Source organism: Callithrix jacchus, chromosome 9 (genome assembly GCF_049354715.1).
Source record: "Callithrix jacchus isolate 240 chromosome 9, calJac240_pri, whole genome shotgun sequence".
In the NCBI taxonomy this organism is placed as follows: Eukaryota; Metazoa; Chordata; class Mammalia; order Primates; family Cebidae; genus Callithrix; species Callithrix jacchus.
Window position 1 is genome coordinate 97,531,817 of NC_133510.1, and position 21,108 is coordinate 97,552,924.

Sequence of the window (21,108 nt, forward strand, 5' to 3'; positions counted from 1 at the left end):
GAGGAGCTGGTACCATTCCTTCTAAAACTATTTCAAACAATCCAAAAAGAGGGAATACGTCCCAAATCATTTTACAAGACCAACATCATTCTGATACAAAAACCCGGCAGAGATCCAACAAGAAAAGAAAACTTCAGGCCAATATCCATGATGAACATAGATGCAAAAATCTTCAATAAAATATTGGCAAACCGAATGCAACAGCAAATCAAAAAACTTATTCACCATGATCAAGTAGGATTCATCCCGGGGATGCAAGGCTGGTTCAACATATGCAAGTCTATAAACGTAATTCACCACATAAACAGAACCAAAAACAAAAACCACATGATTATCTCAGTTGACGCAGAGAAGGCATTTAACAAAATTCAACAGCCCTTTATGCTAAAAACCCTCAACAAACTCGGTATCGATGGAACGTATCTCAAAGTAATAAAAGCTATTTATGACAGACCAACAGCCAATATCATACTGAATGGGCAAAAACTGGAAGCATTCCCTTTGAAATCTGGCACTAGACAAGGATGCCCTCTTTCACCACTCCTATTCAATATAGTCCTGGAAGTTCTAGCCAGAGCAATCAGGCAAGAAAAAGAAATAAAGGATATTCAAATAGGAAAGGTGGAAGCCAAATTGTCTCTATTTGCAGACGACATGATAGTATACCTGGAAGACCTCATCGCCTCAGCCCAAAAACTCCTGAAACTGATAAGCAACTTCAGCAAAGTCTCAGGATATAAAATCAATGTGCAAAAATCACAAGCATTCGTCTACACCAATAACAGACTTAAAGAAAGCCAAATCAAGAACAAATTGCCATTCACAATTGCTACAAAAAGAATAAAATACCTTGGAATACAACTCACAAGGAACGTAAGGGACCTCTTCAAGGAGAACTACAAACCACTGCTCAACGAAATCAGAGAGGACACAAACAGATGGAGAAACATTCCATGTTCATGGTTAGGAAGAATTAATATCGTGAAAATGGCTATACTGCCCAAAGTAATTTACAGAATCAATGCTATCCCCATCAAGCTACCATTGACTTTCTTCACAGAACTGGAAAAAACCACCATGAACTTCATATGGAACCAAAAGAGAGCCCGCATAGCCAAGTCAATTCTAAGCAAAAAGAACACAGCGGGGGGCATCACACTACCGGATTTCAAACTATACTACAAGGCTACAGTAATCAAAACAGCATGGTACTGGTACCAAAACAGAGACATAGACCAATGGAACAGAACAGAGGCACCGGAGGAAACACAACATATCTACAACTACACAACCTTTGATAAACCTGACAAAAACAAGCAAGGGGGAAAGGATTCCCTGTTTAACAAATGGTGTTGGGAAAACTGGCTAGCCATGTGCAGAAAGCAGAAACTGGACCCCTTCCTGACACCTTACACTAAAATTAACTCCAGATGGATTAAAGACTTAAACATAAGACCTGGCACCATAAAAACCCTAGAAGGAAATCTAGGCAAAACTATCCAGGACATAGGAGTAGGCAAGGACTTCATGAACAAAACACCAAAAGCATTGGCAACAAAAGCCAAAATAGACAAATGGGACCTAATGAAACTCCACAGCTTCTGCACGGCAAAAGAAACAGTCACTAGAGTGGATCGGCAACCAACAGAATGGGAAAAAATGTTTGCAGTTTACCCATCTGACAAAGGGCTGATATCCAGAATTTACAAAGAACTCAAACGGATTTACAGGAAAAAAACAAACAAGCCCATTCAAAAGTGGGCAAAGGATATGAACAGACACTTTATGAAAGAAGACATATATGAGGCCAACAGTCATATGAAAAAATGCTCATCGTCACTGGTCATCAGAGAGATGCAAATCAAAACCACATTGAGATACCATCTCACGCCAGTTAGAATGGCGATCATTAAAAAATCTGGAGACAACAGATGCTGGAGAGGATGTGGAGAAAAAGGAACACTTTTACACTGTTGGTGGGAGTGTAACTTAGTTCAACCATTGTGGAAGACAGTGTGGCGATTCCTCAAGGCCTTAGAAATAGAAATTCCATTTGACCCAGCAATCCCATTACTGGGTATATATCCAAAAGACTATAAATCGTTCTACTATAAGGACACATGTACACGAATGTTCATTGCAGCACTGTTTACAATAGCAAAGACCTGGAATCAACCCAAATGCCCATTGATAATACACTGGATTGGAAAAATGTGGCACATATACACCATGGAATATTATGCAGCAATCAGAAATGATGAGTTTGTGTCGTTTGTAGGGACATGGATGAATCTGGAGAACGTCATCCTCAGCAAACTGACACAAGAACAGAAAATGAAACACCGCATATTCTCACTCATAGGCGGGTGATGAAAAATGAGAACACATGGACACAGAAAGGGGAGTACTAAACACTGGGGTCTATTGGGGGGAAAAGAGGAGGGCCAGTGGGAGGGGGAGGTGGGGAGGGATAGCCTGGGGAGAAATGCCAAATGTGGGTGAAGGGGAGAAGGAAAGAAAAGCACACTGCCATGTGTGTTCCTACGCAACTGTCTTGCATCCTCTGCTCATGTACCCCAAAACCTAAAATCCAATAAAAAATTAAAAAGAAAAAACTGACAAACTGGATTTTATCAAAATTAAGAACTTCTACTCTTCAAAATCCATTGTTACATAAATGAAAAGATATACCAGACTCAGGGGAAAAACTGCAAATCATAAATCTAATAAAGGACTTGCACCCACAATAAAGAACTCTCAAAACTAAATGATAGGAAAATAAATAATCTAATTTTGTTTAATGGGCAAAACATTTAAATGGACACTTCACCAAAAAAGATTAAGTAAACATTTGCTTATGTTTTCCAAGTACTCCAGCTTCCCCTTCTCATATCCTAAAGATGTGTATGTCAGGTTCACTGGCAGATCTAAATTGTCCCAGTAAGAATGAGTATGGGTGTATGTTTAAGTGCACCATGCAACGGAAGTTATGCTGTCCAGGGTTGGTTCCATGCCAGGATAGGCTCTGGCCACAGGAAACCCTGAACCCTAGAGCAGGTTGGAAAATGAATAAATGAATACAAATTATTGTAAAATAAAAACTCAAACGACGTATAAAATCATGTAAATGCATAACGATATATGATATAGTACAAAAGCACTCTTATCAAGCCTGCCATATTTGTGATTATTTTTGAACTACATGATAGTAAGAGATGCCCCTTTTATTTTTTGCTTTGCAAACATTTATTTCTTGATTTAACCCACCACCTCTATGACCACTGTCACTCACTGGTTCACCAAAACTTAGGTAACTATCTTACCTGTTCTTACTAATCTTTCTTAAACATTATAGCTCACATTTATTTCAATGTTTAATGTTGGAAGTGTCCTGGGTCTTTATTTAGAAGTTTGATGATGTTTTCTGGCCATAGATAAGCTATAGGAATTTAACTTTTGTTTTTATCAATTAGCCTAGAGTAAAGTTGGTTTCACTATACATTATTTTACTTAAAGTCAGTTTCCAAGAACCTATCAATAATGTTACGTGATGGCTGAGCACACAGTGACTCACACCTATAATCCCAACACTCTGGGAGGCCAAGGCAGGCAGATTATAAGGTCAGGAGATCAAGACCATACTGCCTACATGGTGAAACCCAGTCTCTACCAAAAATATAAAAATTAGCCAGGTGTGGTGGCGCATGCCTGTAGTCCCAACTACTTAAGAGGCTGAAGCATGAAAATCACTTGAACCCAGAAGGCAGAGGATGCAGTGAGCTGAGATCACGCCACTGCACTCCAGCCTGGCAAAAGACCAAGACTCCGTCTCAAAGAAAAAAAAATAAAAATAATGTTAAATGATGACATCCTATACATGAAATACATAGTGGGAATTCCAGAAGGTCAGGAAAGAGATAAAGAGGCAGAAAAAAAGTTTTGAAGAAATAATTGCCAAAAACGTACCAAATTTAATGAAAAACATGAATGGACACATCTAAGCAACCCAACAAATCCAAAACAAAGAAACCCACAAACATTGAAAGACAAAGAGAAAATCTTTAAAAAAGAACAAAAGAAAAGCAACTCTTCACATACAGGGCAACAACAATATTATTAACGACTTATTTCTCATTAGAAATGATGATGTGGAAAAAAGGTATTTTTAAAGAAACAAAATAAAAAACCACTAAAACTTCTATATTCAGCACAACTGCCCTTCAAGATGAAATAAAGACATTTCCAGATAGACAACCAAAGACTAACAGAAGTCATTGCTGTGAGGCATGCCTTATACCAAAGGAATTTCTTCAGTATAAAAGGAAGTCACACCACAGAATAACTTTAATCTAGGCTGGGCACAGTCACTCATGCCTGTAATCCCAGCACTTTGGGAGGCTGAGGTAGGTGGCTCGCTTGAGTCCAGGAGTTCAAGACCAGCCTGAGCAACATGGCAAAACCCCATCTCTACAAAAAATACAAAAATTAGCCAGGTGTGGTGGCACATGCCTGTAGTCCCAGCTACTTGAGAGGGTGAGGCAGGCAGATCGCCCTGAAGCAGGTAAGCGGAGGTTGTAGTCAGCCAAGATCATATCATTGCACTCCAGCCTAGACAACAGAATGAGAACCTGTCTAAAATAAAAGAAAAAGAAGGAATAATCTTCAGGAGAATGAAGTTCATTGGAAACTATAATTCAATCAGTAAATATTAAAGACTCTAAAAATATAATTATTCTCAATTCATCTGTTTTAAAAACATAAGACTACATAGAGGAATAATTATAGTACTGTATTGCTGGGTTTGTAATACACATACCTGTAATACACGTAGCACCAAAAAGAGAAAAGAGATAACTGGAGGGAAGTTTCCATAATTTATTAGAATTTAGTATTATTCTGAAGGAGACTATAATAAGTTAAAAGGCATACTGCAATCCCTAACATAACACTATAGCAAAAGAAATCAACAGAATTAAAGATACAGTAAAGAATATTTAAAACAGAAAGACAGTAAAGAAGGAAAAGAGGAAAAAGCAAAAAACGAATGAGACAAATAGAAAACAAAAATGAAAAATGCAGATGTAAATCCAATAATATCAACAATTACATTAAATGTGAATGAACTAAACACTCTATTCAAAGGGGGAATTATGTTAGGATGGATCACAAAACTTAACTATAGGTTGTCAACAAGAGATAAGTCTTTAATTCAAAGACATAAATAGGTTAAAATTAAAAGGATTTTTTAAAAAATACATTATAGAAACAGTAACCATAAGAAAACTAGAGTGGGTATAGTACCAAGAAACAAATATATTTTAAGATTAGAAATATTACTGACAAAGGAGTACATTTCATAATGAAAAGAGTCACTGTATCTATCAGGAAGATATAACAATAACTGTCCATGTAACAAAAGAACTCCAAAATACATGAAGCAAAGAAAGAGATAATTAAAAAGAGAAATAGATAATTCAACAAAAACAGCTGAAGATTGCAATGACTGATAAAACAAGACAGAAAATCTGCAAGAATATAGAACACTTGACTAATCTCATCAATAAACTTGACATAACTGACAGAAAATACCACCCAATGATTGCAGAATATACATCCTTTTCACAAACACAAGGAAAATTTTCCAGGATACACTCAGTGGGCACAAAACAATAAAAAAAAAAAATCTCAATAAAATTTAAAAGATTAAACTCATAAAAAAATGTGTGATCTGGGCCAGGCACGGTGGCTCAAGCCTGTAATCCCAGCACTTTGGGAGGCGGAGGCGGGTGGATCACGAGGTCAAGAGCTCGAGACCATCTTGGTCAACATGGTGAGACCCCGTCTCTACTAAAAATACAAAAAATTAGCTGAGCATGGTGGCGCGTGCCTGTAATCCCAGCTACTCAGGAGGCTGAGGCAGGAGAATTGCCTGAACCCAGGAGGCAGAGGTTTCGGTGCGCCGAGATCGCGCCATTGCACTCCAGCCTGGGTCACAAGAGCGAAACTCCGTCTCAAAAAAAAAAAAAATGTGTGTGATCTGATCACAATGGAATTCATGTCAATACAAAAATACATCTGAGAACACCTCAATTATTGGTAAATTTAAAAACATACCTCTAAATAACCTATTGATCAAAGAAGAAATTGCAAGGAAATTTTTTTAAATATTTCGAATTGAATGAAAACAAAACACAGCAAATCAAAATGTACAGAATGCAACTAAAGCAGTGCTTAGAAGAAAATGTATAGTTTTAAACATTTATAGGAGAAAAAAAAAGGTCTCAAACCAATAATCTAAGCTTCTATCTTAGGAAACTAGAAAAATAAGGAGCAGGGGGGACATTAAACCCAAAACAGCAGGGAAAAAAATTATTTTTAGAGGGAAAATCAGTGAAATAGGAAATACAAATATGAAAAATAATCAATGAAATAAAAGGTTGGTTCTTTGAAAAGATCAACAAAATTGGAAAAAAAAACCCTTCGCTAGAATGACCAAGAAAATTAGATTCAAATTACCAAAATCAAGAATGAAAGAGGGAAAAATCATTGCCAATCTTAAATTATTAACTTAGATTTTTTAATATAAACTTGATATCAACAGATTAGATAACGTATATGAAATGGACTACTTCCTAGAACATACAAATTACCAAAATTTTAGAGGAGAACATCTGAATAGACCTACAACAATAAGTGAAGAAACTAAATTAAAAATTTTAAATATTCCCATAAAGAAATGCCCAGGCCCCCACAACTGCACTAATGAATGATATCAAACATTTAAAGAAGTAAGAGCAATATTTGGAAATTATTTTTAAAAAAAACAGAACAGGAGGCACCATGCAATTCTTGCTTGAGGCCAGTGTCGCCCCGCTATCAAAGCCAGGCAAAAGATCATGAGAAAGCAACAGACTAATATCCCTCAGGAGCATATATGCAAATTCCTTAACAATATTCAGACAAACCATATTCAACAACATATAACAGACACTATACAGCATGGGCTTGGTATGGTGGCTTAAGCCTGTAGTCCCAGCACTTTGAGAGGCCAAGGGAGTAAACTGCTTGAACCAAGGAGTTCAAGACCAGCCCAGGCAATATGGCAAAACCCTGTCTCTACAAAAAACACCAAAAAAGAGAAAAAAAGAAAAAAGCTAGGTGTGGTAGTGTGAACCTGTAGCCCCAGCCACTTGGGAGGCTGAGGCAAGAGAATCATGTGAGCCTACCAGTTCGAGACTGCAGTGAGCCAAGATCACACATTGCACTTCAGCCTGGTCACAGAGCAAGATTGTGTCTCAAAAATTAAGGAATAAAAAAAAGATCTTACAGCATGATCAAGTGCCATCTGTCCCAGAATACGGGATGGGTTTAATCTCCAATAATCAATTAACATAGCATATTAACCTGTGGGGATCGCTCCTGCGAAGGGCCCTTGACAGGACCCTCACCATCTTGAGCTTGAGCCCATACACGTTTCTCCTCTCCTGGAGGCTGTTGAGCTAAGGGAAAGGAGGAAGTCTGGTTGCACTGATTTTATAAACATCAATCTTTGCCTCTGACATTTGCAACAGAATGGCTGAGCTCAGGCCTTGTGGTCTAATGAGACACTGTATGGGTAGACATTGTGTGCCTCCTAGTTCCTTCTCTGCACAATAACTGTATGACTTCATTTACCTCTGCTAACTCAATCATATTGTTTGCATATGATCCTATATGAATAGGCAAGGTTAGAATGACATTTAGAAAGGTCCAGCTATACCTTGTTAACAATCTTACTTGCTTGCGTAACTGATTTTAGAAAAACACATGTTTAGATTTATGATCCCCTTTTTGCAAGCTTTATTGTCCCTTTGCTGTACACCCTTTGATTAAGAGTCATACTTTCTGCACCCCTTTTCTTGTGATTTTTTGTTCTTGATTTTATTTCAAGATACAATGGAATGTACGTCACTCCTCAAACACTGAAAGGTATATAACCTGTAGTTTGCACAAATAAACTTGCTGTCTTGGCACTTCTTGCTCCCGCATTGCCTGGCAGTCCTCCAGACCCCGCTCTCTATCTTTTCTTCCGCGCACTCCCTCTTCCAAGTTAAGAACACTTGAGTGGGGCTGAGGCTCTCCGCTGGTCGGAAGCCCCCCGGAAGACGTGCCGGACCCCCACATCTGGCGCCCAACGTGGGGCCCTGGACACAAGGGATCACAGTGATGCTCAAGTTATAAAGGTGAGGCTGCAGCAGTTAAGTTTGGCTTTTCTCGTAAGTAAGCTCTCTACTTTTGATTTTGTATAATATTAATCAATTTTTTTCTCTGTTGTACATACAAGTCAAAGTAAACAGAATTTCTCAGTTTCATCTGGAGTAAAATATGGGGCATATAGAATCTAAGGAGTGTAACTTGTTTATACAATTATTGCAAAAAATGATTAAGTCACATGGACATGATATTAAACTAAAAACTGTGGAGGAATTTGTGCACATTATTCGTGAAATTTGCCCATGGGTTCCAGAAGGAGGAATATTGGGGGAAACTGCATGGGATGAAATTGGTGAGAAAATTGAACAATATGCCTCTCATAATAAAGCTTTACCTCAAACCGAGGTTTTACTTTCTGTTTGGTCTAAACTTAAAGACAGTGTCTGCTCCTCTCAAGCGGAACCTGCTTGCCCTTGCTCTCACAATGCTATTTCTTCCCCTGCTGCTGCTTTCTCCCCTTCTGCTTCTGAACTTGATCCTCTCAATCAAATGGAGTGTGGTATTAACCATTCTTCTTCTAGACATTCACTCATGGATAGCTGCCAACTTGTGACAAAAGCTGTTTTAAAAGAGCCCAACAGGTATGTCTCCCCACCTAACACCCCTCGCCATGATCATAACCCAGTAACTCTTACCCTTCCCTCGGACCTCTCTGATCAAATCAGAGACTTACTTTCTCTTTGCTCTAAAGCACTCATCTTGCAACCAGACTTCCTCCTTTCCCTTAGCTCAACAGCCTCCAGGAGAGGAGAAACGTGTATGGGCTCAAGCTCAAGATGGTGAGGGTCCTGTCAAGGGCCCTTCGCAGGAGCGATCCCCACATTAACCATATAGCCATAAAATAAAAACCATACAACCATATCATCAGATGCAGGAAAAAAAATGATAAAATCTAACACCCACTCAGGATTAAAAACTCACAACAAACTAGGAACATAAGGGAACTTTCTTACCCTTCTACAAAGGGCATCTATAGAAAATATACAGCTAACTTTATACCTTATGGTAAAAAATCTGCATGTTTTCTTCCTAAGACTGGGAATAATGCAATGCACATTCAACACTTCTATTCAACATCTTACTGGAGGGTCTAACCCAAGAATTAAAGCAAAAATAAAGAAATAAGTAACATTGAGATTGAAAAGAAAAAAGTATCATTGTTTTGAGACATGATCATCTATGTAGAAACAATACGCAAAAATCAGTTGCATTTCTTTATGCTAACAATGAACAATCTGAAAGCAAATCATGAAAACTCCATTTCCAAGAGCATCAAAATTATAACATTCTTAGGAATAAATCTAACCAAAGAAGTGCAAGATTTGTACACGAAAAGTAAAGAACATTATTGACAGAAATTAAAGATCTAAGTAAACAGAGAGAAGTACATGTTCATGGATTGGAAGACTTAAGTTTAAGTTAGTGATTCTTTCCTTATTGATGGATAGATTCAATGCAAATCCTGTGAACATCAGATTTTTGTAGAAACTGACAAGCTAATCCTAAATTGTATATTGAAATGGAAAGAACATAGAATCAATTTTGAAAAAGAAGAAAATGTTACACTACTCATTTTAAAACTTACTATAAAACTGCATTAATCAAGAGAGAATGGTGGAGTAAGGATAGGTTTATAGACATATGGAACAGAACTATGAGTCCAGGAATAAATTCTTACATTATGGTAAACCGATATTTCACAAAGATGCCAATACAATTGAAGGGAAAAGAACAGTCTTTTTAACAAATGGTACTGAATAATTTGGCATTCACGTTTTTTAAAAATGAACTTAGATCCTCTTCTTATATACACAGTTAATTCAACATGAATCCTAGATTTAAAGGAAAGAGCTCAAAGAAAACACAAGAGAAAATCTTTGGGACCTTGGATTAGGCAAAAAGTTCTTATCCATAACATCAAAGTACATGACACACACACACACACACACAAACACACACACACACACACCGAACTTCATTAAAAACGTTTGCACTTCAAAAGACACCAGCAAAAATATGAAAAGCCAAGACACCAACTGGGAGAAATCTTTACAAATCCTATCTCTGATATTAAAAACAATACAAACTTTTATCCAGAATATATAAAGAACTCTTACAACTCAATAAGACCAAAAAAAAAAAAAAAAAAAAACCCCAGCTAAAAACTGGGCAAATGCTTTAAACAGATATTCCACCAAAAATGACTTACAAATAGCTAACAACCACACAAAAAGGTGTCCAACATTAGTGATTAAGGAAATGCAAATTAAAATTACAATGGGATACTACAAGATACTCTCTAGAATGGCTATAATTAAAAAGACAATGCCAACTGTTGGTGAGGATGTGGAATACCGATACATTGCTAGTAGGCTGTAACTGGTATCGCTACATTTTGACAGTTTCTTTAAAAGTTAAAAATAAGCTTACTATATGACTCAGCAATTCCACTCCTAGGAATTTACCCAAAAGAAATGAATACATATGCTCACGCTAAGAATTACAGACAAATCTTCATAGCAGCATTATTCATAAAAGTCAAAAACTGGAAATAATCCAACATCTATCACCTGGTGAATGGGAAATACTATTCACCAGTTACCAGTGAATGGGAACCACTATTCCCCAATACTATTCAACTGGTGAACAGGAAATACACAAGAATAATATTCAACAATTAAAAAGACATTGGTACACACATTAATAAACCTAAAAAGCATGAAGTGAAAGAAGCCAGACACAAAAGACTACTATATTGTTTGATTCCATTCATATGAAATATCTAGAAAAGACATATTTATATTGATAGAAAGTAGATCAGTGGTTCTCTGGAGCTGGAGGAAGGAGTTACATTAAATGCAAATAGCTTGAGAGAACATGGGGGATTGATAAAATGTTCAGAAACTGCCTTGTGATGACACTTTAACAACGCTACAAAGTTGCTAAAAACCATTAAGTTGTACACTTAAAATGAGTGATTTTTATGGCAGGTAAAGCATATCTCAATAAAGCTGTTTAAAAGGGGCTGAGAAGAAAAAATAAGTTCACTTTTCCAAACTTTGGAAAACTTGGTGATAGTTGTAGTAATCAAGGCTGAGTTCAAAGGATAACCAAACAAAAAGAAGTCAGGTTCTTAAAGACTATCCCTGAGCCACTTAATTGACAATCTTAAAACCACCTATCTCCAAACTTCTTGCATGTGAGATAATATAATTTCCTTCTTAAGGCTTTAAAAAAGAATAGTGTTGCTAATTCTGAGGGACACAGGACATATTCATTTGATTACAGAAAATTTTGAATATCATCCATATAGGAAGATATCAAAGAAAAGGCAGGACTTCTGGTGGCTCCTGAAGATAAAAGAATATGATTGGGAATGGGGAAGGAAAAGAAGGATATGTAGTTCAGAACAATCAACAAGAATGGCCTGGATGAAAATCAATAATGTCCCCTAAAAGTCAGGTTTACAACTTACCTTCTTTTAATCCATGCATGACTCTTAAAAAAAAAAAAAAGAAAGAAAGAAAAGGAAAGAAAGTATTTTATCTATGAAGACAATGAGGACCAAAAAATTAAGTCACTGGTTCAAAAAATCAAGCAGCTAGTAATCTAACCTTCAATCTCAGGACCCAGGCTCCAAAGTACACTTTCTTTCCTGTTATGCTGCTAAGCAAGGACTTAAACTACCCCCATTGTAAGTTCAGATCTTTACACCTATAAACATGGGTTTATGTTTATAGGACTATAGAGTCAATGTTTCTTGAGTAACAATTTCCATTTAATCAATAAACCAAATATGATGTGCATTCCTTCTTTGGCTTCCAAAACCATATCCTATTCTGGTTTTCCTCCCTACTTTCTTTCTCCACCTACCCATCACATGCTGCTGTTCACAAGCTCTCTTCTAATTCTACACAACTCTCTGGAACCTCATCTACACTCGGTATTTCAACTACCACTATTGTTGATGACTTTTCTCTCTCTCCAACTTCAAGAAATGTCTCCCTAGTTTTCTTTTACTAACTCCCTCCAGGCCAAGTTGAATACTGCTCTGTACACCCTAAAACTACACTTACAAGATTCCAATGAGACATTCCTCAATTTTAGCATATTCTGTCTAGTTCTAGGCCAGGTATCCTTCCTACATGCCCCAGAACATATTCTTATTTATCCTTAGAGCATTTCACGTGCTTTATTACAAATTACTATTTACTTTGTCCGTTTCTCCCATCAGATAATAAGGTTGCTTGAGACTTAGCACTATGTCTTAGTCACAATTTCCCCAGTGCCTAGCATAGCTCAAGACACATAATAGGATCTCAAATGCTGATTAAACCAATAAACAGGAGAAACAAAATTTGTTTCAAACAGGAAGTATACAATCTCTGAAGGAAACTTTCAGAGATTTATGTTTTCAAGTGAGAAAATAGGCCAAGAAAGGTGAAGTGACTCACCCTTGGTCTCCTGAATCACAGTTCTCTTCCCACAAAATTACAGTCCCTATTAAATTGTGCTTATTGATCTAAGCTTCCCACGAAGCTCTAGAAGCAATACAAAAATGTTATAAAGAACCATTTCGGTCAGGCACAGTAGCTCACGCCTGTCATCCCAGCACTTTGGGAGGGCGAGGCTGGAGGATCACAAGGTCAGGAGATAAGACCATCCTGGCCATGGTGAAACCCCGTCTCCACCAAAATACAAAAAAATTAGCTAGGCATAGTGTAGTCCCAGCTACTCAGGAAGCTGAGGCAGGGGAATTGCTTGAACCTGGGAGACAGAGGTTGCAGTGAGCCAAGATGGCACCACGGCACTCTAGCCTGGAGACACAGCAAGGTGTGGTGGTATGCGCCTGTAGTCCTAGCTACTCAGAACGCAGCAGAATTGCTTGAACCTGGAAGGTGGAGGTTGCAGTGAGCCAAGATCACACCACTGTACTCCAAACTGGTGTCTGGCAACAGAGCGAGACTCTCTCTCTCAAAAAAAAAAAGGATATATTGTATGCTGCTTAAGTTTAACAATATCTAAAATAGCTGCCTTAAAACAAAGTGCAATCACACTTGAGAGAGACTGAATGTGAACACCAGAGATAGGCACTGCAACTTCATCGGGAAAATCCCTATAGTTCAATGCTACTGTTTTCAAGGGTTGCTATGCTATACTGCAATTGTGTTACTGGGCAACAACTCAGAAGCCAGAATGGCAAATTCACCCAAGAAATAACTAGATCAAACAAATATTTATGAAAACATTCTGAGACTCAGCTTTATCTTTTATACCTTCAATTGAAGTAACTCTTTGTTACAAGCATCAGATACAGAATTTTGGGTGAGACCGTAAAAACTACCTGGACATTTATTTTTTTTTTTTTGAGACAAAGTCTTGCTCTGTTGCCAGGCTGGAGTGTAATGGCACAATCTTGGCTCACAGCAACCTCCACCTCCTGGGTTCAAGCGATTCTCCTGCCTCAGCCTCCCAAGTAGCTGGGACTATAGGCATGTACCACCACGCCCACCTAATTTTTGTATTTTTAGGAGAGATGGGGTTTCACCATGTTGGCTGGGATGGTCTCGATCTCTTGACCTCGTGATCCACCCACCTTGGCCTCCCAAAGTGCTGGAATTACAGGCATGAGCCACCATACCCGACCTACCTGGACATTTTATAGACATAATTTGAGACAGATAGGTGCTTTCCAAAAGGGAAAGGCCAGGTTTAGGTTCCTGCTAACTTTGAATTTTAATCCAAAAGCAATCTGAAGTCACAACATACAGAAGGCAAATAACTGGGCATTTCCTCACTTTCTTAATTTCTTCCATCTTGGATTATAGCTCGGTTAAAAGAAATAGCAGGCCTGGCACAGTGGCTCACACCTATAATCTCAGCACTTTGGGAGGCCAAGGTGGGCAAATCACTTAAGGCCAGAAGTCTGACTAGCCTGGCCAACGTGGTGAAACCCTGTCTCTACTAAAAATGCAAAAATTTTCAGTAGAGTGCAGTGGCAGGTGTCTGTACTCTCAGCTACTTGGGAGGCTAAGCCAAGAGAATCGCCTGAACCCAGGAGGTGGAGGATGCAGTGAACCAAGATCAGACTACTGCACTCCAGCCTGCGCAATAAAGCAAGACTCCACCAAGCAAAGACAGAAAAAAAAAGAAAAAGAAGGGAAAAGAAAGAAAGAGTGAGAGAGTACTAGACTTGACAGTCAGTGATCTCTCTATGACCTAGAGAGGGCAGTTCTGATAAAAAAAAAATAATTAATAAAATAATATTTTACTAGGAACCAGGAAACTGATCACACTCCCCAAGCCCACTGGGGAATAGTGCTAGCATTCCTGAGAGCGTCCTTACTGCTGGTATTCTCATGGGAAATTGTCAAATACTCACTTTCTAGGAACAGAACCTTTACTACTGATTTCGTCAATTCCTACTCTTTGATCTTTTTTATGGCTTACTGTTGCCATTCCTCCTTCAATTACTGTCTTCTCTAAACAATCTTCTTAATTTTATAATACTGTAGAAGGGGGGGAAGTAAAAATGCCTAACTGTCATTGTATTAGTCCACTTTCTTTTTTTTTTTGAGACGGAGTTTCGCTCGTTACCCAGGCTGTAGTTCGATGGCGCGATCTCGGCTCACCGCAACCTCCGCCTCCTGGGTTCAGGCAATTCTCCTGCCTCAGCCTCCTGAGTAGCTGGGATTACAGGCACGCACCACCATGCCCAGCTAATTTTTTGCATTTTTAGTAGAGACGGGGGTTTCACCATGTTGACCAGGATGGTCTCGATCTTTTGACCTTGTGATCCACCCGCCTCGGCCTCCCAAAGTGCTGGGATTACAGGCTTGAGCCACCGCACCCAGCCAGTCCATTTTCATTTTGCTATAAAGAACTGCCCAAGACTGGGTAATTTATAAAGGAAAGAGGTTTAAATGATTCACAGTTCCACATGGCTGGGGAGGCCTCAGGAAACTTAAAATTATGGCAGAAGGTGAAGGGGAAGAAAGGCATCTTCTTCACAAGGTAGCAGGAAGGAGAATGAATGCAAGAGGAACTATCAAACACTTATAAAACCATCAAATCTCATGAGAACAGCATGGGGGAAACTGCTGCCATGACCCAATTCCCTCTACTTGGTCTCTCCCTTGACACATGGGGATTATGGGGATTATAATTCAAGGTGAGATTTGGGTGGGGACACAAAGCCTAACCATATCAGTCATCTGTAGGAAACATTTATTCAGCAACTTCTATTTGGAAAAGACTAAGGATACAGCTCATCGAGATCTGAAGTCCTGCCTTTAAATAGCTTACAATCTGGTTAGGAAGTCAAAAAAGCTAAAATTATACAATAAAAGCATAAGTATTAAATAAATGTAACTCACAAATACATACTATTCCTGTGTATGTATGAAGTCACGGTGGAATTGAACCTTACAGAAAAGGTACAATTTAGATTTTAAGAAAGAAGGGACGAAATCAGGTCATAGGGGATAGAAAGACATGCAGACTAGTATGAAAAGGAGAAAGTACAGAGCAGGTTTAAGAGATAGTGAATAAACTGATCTGGGCAGAAACACCTTTTCCAAAAAGAACATATGCTTGAAACGCAAGGTGAGAGGATTTCAAAGGGTTCAGCTTAAGTCAAGAAATGTGAACTTGGGTTAACAGGAAGTTTTTAAAACAGATTTACACACATTCCCTAAAAGCATATACATGTTAAACAATATGAGAAATTCACTTACTGAACCTAATATATTATGTATGACAAAATTAAAAGTTCATTTACTTTAGGCAAAGAGACAGTACCTGGGGGTGGGGAAATTCTGACAATTCACTAAAATTCACTAATCTGTTAAGATTTCATTCTAAGCTTCTTGAATTAGAACATCCCATGACATAATGCTGATTTCTGAATACTAAGAATTTTATTATACAAGTCATTCTTGATTTTTTTTTCCTTCTCCATCCTGCCCAACTTTTGAATATTTCATTACTTCAACATCAGCATACAGCAAAGAAAAAAAGGAGAGAACTAAAATGAAGTTCATGGATTTCAGCAATACAGTAAGGGCATCTGATATAAAGAACATTAAACTTCAAGTTGCAATTCCCACTATTAATAGATTGATTTCAAAGAAGTCACTTAGTCTTGTCTCAAATGTTCTCTCATATTTCCTTACTTGAAAGGTTGTTGATTCAAAAGATCATTCACAAAGTGCTCTGAAAACTAACAACTTGCCATACAAATTATATCATTAAGGGTTCAATAAGAGGAGACAGTGTGGTGACTGGTAAACCAAGGACTAAAAACTACCTGTGAATAGGCCAGACCCAGTGGCTCACCCCTATAATCCCAGCACGTTGGGAGGCCAAGAGGATTGACTGAGGTCAGTAGTTTGTGACCAGCCTGGTGAAACTGGTGAACCATTTCTACTAAAAATATAACATGGTGAAACTGAAACCATCTCTACTAAAAATACAAAAATTAGCAGGGCGTGGTGCCATGTGCCTGTAATCCCAGCTACTCTGGAGGCTGAGACAGGGGAATCACTTGAACCCAGGAGGCGGAGGTTGCAGTGAGCCGAGATCATGCCATTGCACTCCAGCCTGGACAACAATAAAACTCCGTCTCAAAACAAAAACAAAAACAAAAAACCTACCTGTGAATAATCAGTGTTTCAATCTCCCAGTGCTGCATGGAACTCTAAATTGTATTTCACTATTATTTGAGAATGTTCCTAAATACAGTCTGCACACTTCATCTGACCTAGAAAGAAAATACTCAAAAGTAAGGGGAGTAACCAGCACACTGTGTCCTACGTAACCGAAGGATAACTCAAAACCATTCGCAAACTCTCAGGAGAGTGCTGTGTGACACTTGTAATTTAAAGCATTCTGACCTGGCACGGTGGCTCACGCCTGTAATCCCAGCACTTTGGGAGGCCGAGGTGACCACCCCGGCCAACACGGTGAAACCCCACCTCTATTAAAAACACAAAAATTAGCTGGGCGTGGTGGCGCGCGCCTTTAATCCCAGCTACCCAGAGGCTGAGGCACAAGAATCGCTTGAACCCGAAGGCGGCGGTTGCAATGAGCGGAGATTGCACCACTGCTCTCCAGCTTGGGCGATAGAGCAACACTCAATCTCAAATATATAAAGCATCCGAATAATTCTGAACAAAATGAGTTTGAAATCAAACCTGAACACAAAAGGTGAGTATTTAATCGCTTACAGGCTAAATACACAGAATTCTGAATCCAGGTAACTGTACGAAAATACATTTGTGTTTTAGTTGAATGTCAGACTTGTTTACAGAGATGTTGCTTGGTAACAGAAGCACTGCTTTAACAACCTACTCCGTTTTAGAGCTGCTCAAAGTCTGAACAGATTATGAAGTATACATCATATACGAGAAATTCAGGCAAGTCTCTCCTTATCCTAGACATCTGTGAGATTTCAAAGAGCTTCCTTATTACAACTAAAGTAATCAAAGCCTTCAAAAATTCTTAGCAGTGGATATTTTTAAGAGCAAAATGCCCATTGATTACAGTCAAAAGTTGGACACTAAAGATTTACCCAAGTATTCAAACCCGGCCTCCGCTAACATATTTTAGGCATTATCTAAGTAATGACAGCTGACATCACTATTCATTCAAATTGTTTTCAAAGCCAAGGAAAATGCCAGCATAGCTTTTTCACCGTAAATTAAGCTGGAGGTACTTAAACATTTGGCCATTTACTAAACTGGCCTCATCACCACCACGCCAGAGTGCATCCTAAAGCTCCGTAAAGAGTTTCACGTGCATCCAGTTGGCTTCGGAGCAAGTGTCTCTGCCTACTTTTCTGGCACGCATTTCCACTACTTTACGAGGAAAATTTAAAATGTCCTTCAAGTCTGTGGAAGGACAAAATGAGTATTCAAAAAAAAAAAAAACAAGACGCCGTCCCCAGAAAGGTTACATACCAGACGCTCGCATGCTCCTTCCAACCCGCACATGGAAAACTTACGTGACCGGAGTTCTGGCCGCGCTCGCCACCAAGGACACCTCCACAGCTCCAACCACCGGCACCCACTCAACTTTGCTCACGGAGGCATTGGGACAAAGGGTTACGGTCCCACAGCAGGGTGTCGGCCCAGCCCGCCACGCCTCGCTCTTCAGTTCCCGGCGCCTGAAGAGGAGGAAGAGGAGGAGGAGGAGGGCAGAGCGGACCCCTCAGGCTCCAGTCTGTAGGGAAAGGTGAAGTATCAGAGGAGGGGTCCGAGGGCGGCGGCGGCGGCGGCGGTGAAAAGCTCCGCACCTCAGGGGTGCGGAGTCACCTCCAGCGGTGATGTCCCGCCGAGAAGCCGCCTCATCGTACAGCCCCTCCACCCTGGAGGAGCGGGCTCTGTTGCTAGGCCCGGCAGCGCTCGAAGCAGGAAGTCCCACCCCGACGCCGACGTCACCCACGCCAGGGACGCCGGTTGCTGCTGGAGCCGTTAGGAGGAGGAGACAAACGAACCCAGGCGGGAGCAGCCATCGGTTGTAGCGGCAGCGCGGGGATCCGGGCTGCCCTCCCTTAGGCGTTCCTGGAGGGCCCTGGGGTGGACGCAGAGATTCCCGGAGCCCCAGAGAACGGAAAATCTAGCCCCGGGGACTTGCCTCCGGGAGTCCGAGTGACGCGCGTCGTTGGAGCACGAAGCCGGCCTCCCAGCCTCTCTCCGACGCAGCGTCTCCAGGGGTTTTCCTCTTTGTGGTGCCTCTCCTTCCCTCTTCCCGCGCTCTTTGAGGGCGTCAATGGTAGTCCTGCCGCCACCTCTCTCCCTCCGCCCGCCAGCCTGCCATCGTGCCCATGTGTGCAGATATGCTCTCCCTAAGTCGCCTGCCCGCCATGCCTGCCTTGGGCATCACCCCATGAGTAGGGAGTCGGCTTAGCTGGCCACGAGGGAACCTCAGGTCTGGACCAACCACCCGGGAAAGAGCCCCTCATCGCCTCCGCACCTCCTGCTCCAAGACTCCTCTCCTGGTTATCCCAAATTCAGGGTCCATGTGGGGTGACACGGGAAACTACTGGTCTTCAGGCTATAAACGAGAGTTGGAAGAGGAGGTGCTCGCTTTTGAGAACTTCCATGATCATCCAAAGGCTGAAACGAAGTAGGGGGTCAGCCTTTCAAATAGGTGTTGGAAGAAACAGACACCTTTTCCCCAGCGTTTGTTCAGTGCCTTGGTTGGGCTTTGATTCTCACTACTTTGTGAAGCACAGCTTATTTTTACCCCTAAGGTTATGATTTTCAGGCTCTAGTGATTATTAGAAAGGCAACTGAGAGGTAATTTTTCTTGGTGAAATGAGGGAAAATGGGCCATTAGGACCGTGTCTCTAAACAGGAGGGGAAAACAGGACAATGAGTTGGTAATGGAGTGCTGCTGGATGGATTACATAGACGAGACATGGGAGATAGAATAGAGAATCCAGAAATTCCAGTGTATGTATGAGTGTTTAGTGTAATAATAGCTAACATTTGCTGAGCATTTATGTATCAAGTACTGGAGTACTTTTTCAGGTCATCTTATTTAATTTTCACATCTCTGTAAAGTAAGTACAGTTGTTATCTCCATTTTACAGAGTTGCCCAAAACCATTACTTTTAAACTTTGGAGCCGGACAACTCCAGAAATCTGTGGTAACCAGTAAACTATATATTACACATCATTGGTCAGTGGGAAAAAGATTCTTCGGGAAATGGCCTGGCCACTGGGGAGGCGCTTTACATCCATCTCATTTATCAAATACTAGATGAATAAAAGACTTAAAAGGTAAAAAATGAAACCATAAAAAGAGAAGACAATTAAGATGAGTGTATATACAGTCTTGAGATAAGAAAGGCCTTTGATTTGGCCCGGCGCGGTGGCTCACGCCTATAATCCCAGCACTTTGGGAGGCCGAGGAGGCGGGTGGATCACGAGGTCAAGCGATCTAGACCATCCTGGTCAACATGGTGAAACCTCATCTCTACTAAAAATACAAAAATTAGCTGGGCATGGTGGTGCGCGCCTGTAGTCCCAGCTACTCGGGAGGCTGAGGCAGGAGAATTGCCTGAACCCAGGAGGTGGAAGTTGCGGTGAGCCGAGATCGTGCCATTGCACTCCAGCCTGGGTAACAACAGCGAAAATCCATCTCAAAAAAAAAAAAAAGAAAAGAAAGGCCTTTGATTATATTCATTTACCTATAGTTGGACAAGCTAACCTACCACTTGGACATCATGCTTTCGACTCCACAAATTGGACTGAGTTTCCACTCTGTGTCCTCTGTTTATCATGGTATAACAATACACACTTTAATTCCTTCTGTGTCAATAAATCGTTTGCTTCTGCCATGCGCATACACACCTTTTTTTTGCTATATGTTACACATTGCTTTTGATTTATCATTTTTCATCTATACTTGTGTACAGAAGTTTTTAACATTCAAAATGCTAATAACATAGATATTAAAGGGATACTTGGAACAACGTTATGCCAATAAATTTAGTAACTTAAGCAAAATGAACAAATTCCTAAAGAAAAATACAAATACCAAAAGTGACACAAGAAGGAAAAGAAAATCTATCAAAGAAATTGCATTTATAAGCAAAACACTTTCCATAAAGAAAACTCCAGGCAGATGACTGTACCAGTGAAGTTTATCAGACATTTAAGGGAGACAAAGTACTAATCTATTTCAGAAAATAGAACAGGGAGAAATACCTCTATACTCATTTTGAGACAAGCATAATCATGCCAAATTTTTTTTCCTGATACCAAAATTTGACATTTTACAAGAAAATTATAGACTAATAGTCCTCATGAATATAGATATAAAAATTCTTAAAGTATTAGCAGATTG

At 39.8% G+C, this 21,108-nt stretch overlaps 1 protein-coding gene across 7 annotated transcripts in view; it reads right to left on the reverse strand.

Annotated features, from left to right (window-relative positions):
• Positions 1-18,678, reverse strand: part of CEP83 (centrosomal protein 83) — a 183,263-nt gene extending 164,585 nt beyond the window's left edge. For 5 of the 7 annotated variants that reach the window (XR_013522025.1, XM_035257301.3, XM_035257302.3 and 2 more), the window contains exon 1: positions 18,257-18,678. The gene's annotated coding sequence lies outside the window, so the exon portion shown is untranslated. Of the gene's footprint in view, positions 1-16,907; positions 17,015-18,256 lie in introns of all 7 variants that reach the window. The other 2 variants (XM_035257304.3, XM_078337078.1) reach the window with 1 other exon arrangement.
• Between the last annotated feature and the right edge of the window lie 2,430 nt (positions 18,679-21,108).